Source organism: Dipodomys spectabilis, unplaced genomic scaffold (genome assembly GCF_019054845.1).
Source record: "Dipodomys spectabilis isolate Male_0828 unplaced genomic scaffold, ASM1905484v1 ptg000423l, whole genome shotgun sequence".
NCBI lineage: Eukaryota > Metazoa > Chordata > Mammalia > Rodentia > Heteromyidae > Dipodomys > Dipodomys spectabilis.
The window spans coordinates 359,513-360,913 of record NW_024871100.1 but is presented as its reverse complement, the minus strand read 5'-3'; the positions used below and the strand labels follow the sequence as shown (position 1 = coordinate 360,913).

At 40.9% G+C, this 1,401-nt stretch overlaps 1 non-coding gene across 1 annotated transcript; it reads right to left on the bottom strand.

The window, feature by feature from the left end:
• Window positions 1-706: 706 nt before the first annotated feature.
• Window positions 707-809, bottom strand: LOC122097643. The gene has a single exon (XR_006145555.1). It is a non-coding gene; the product is annotated as a U6 spliceosomal RNA (small nuclear RNA).
• Between the last annotated feature and the right edge of the window lie 592 nt (window positions 810-1,401).

The window sequence follows — 1,401 nt, the reverse complement described above, 5'->3', positions numbered from 1 at the left end:
GGTTTAAGACTAGTTAAGCTGGTCCAGGTAGTGTTTGCACAGCTACAGAAGTATAGAATGGCAGTCCAGGAGTTGTAAGGAGCCCCTAAGCCTGTTCTTGCCTTCAGGCATCTGACCCGGAGGAATAGCCCCTCTTTTCTTTAACATCCCTCAAAGACAGAAACTCCACATCTCGTTATTTTCTTGTTAACACACACACACACACACACACACACACACACACACACACACACACACACGAAAATTCTAAAACATATTTACAAGGGAAATAATATCAGAACCCATTATTTCAGTTATTTCCTCCTTGAAACATTTGCTTTCCTTAATTGAAAAGAAAAAGAATTAATAAACAGTAAAGCCTTTGGAAAAACAAAAATTTTTCAACAATACAAGAATTTCTCTTGCTTAGGAGAATCTACAAGAGAAATGCTATCCGAAGTGATGATGTTGCTTCTTTTTAAAAAGGAGATTTGCTTTTATCTTACAGACACTCTGAATCCAGACACATTTCCTTTTATGCTTTGGCTGTTGGAAAGCTCAGTCAAATACGTGGCTTAGGCATTTTTCAAGTTCTTATAAGTGTTGGGGATATAGCCCAGGGCCTCTTGCATGCTAGGCAAGGATTCTGACACTAAGCTACATTCCCAGTCCCCCACTTCCTGAATATATGAAAACATACATTCACAAAGTGGATTTCACATAATAAAAAAATAAGGAATGCTCCCTGAATTTGCATGTCATCCTAGCAGAGGCCATACCAGTCCTTTGTGTATCTTTTTAATTTTAGTGTATGTGTTGCTGAAGCAATCAGTGGGGTCCACTTCTAGTCAATGCACAGGACCTCCATCCCCCTTTACTAATTTCCTTTCTTTATTCTCCCTTCATCTAAACTTCTTCCCTTAGTGTGCCTTTGTTTTCATTGTTGTTTCTAGGTTTGCTTCTTTGTTTTGGTCCCTGCTTGTAAGCAGTCCAGTGAAACCAGTGCACAGGCTTACACTTGGATCCTGCTCTCTACCTTCTTACCTTAACCTTTGGGAATCTCAGTTTCCTTATCTGTAAAAACGGTACTAATAGGGCTGGGAAGTTGGCTCAGTGGTAGAGTGCTTGCCTCCCATGCATGAGGCCCTGGGTTCAATTCCTCAGCACCACATAAGCAGAAAAAGCCGGAAGTGGTGCTATGGCTCAAGTGGTAGATCGCTAGCCTTGAGCTGAAGAGCTGAGGGACAGCGCCCAGGCCCAGAGTTCAGCCCCCACAACTGACAAAAAAATGATTCTAATAACCACAGTTCCTAACTCATGAGATTTTTCAGTGTTAAACATGTGAAAAAACACAGCTCCAAGATGGCAATCGACACTCAATGTATTTTACTTATTCACCTTCAAACTATGCTATCTTATATG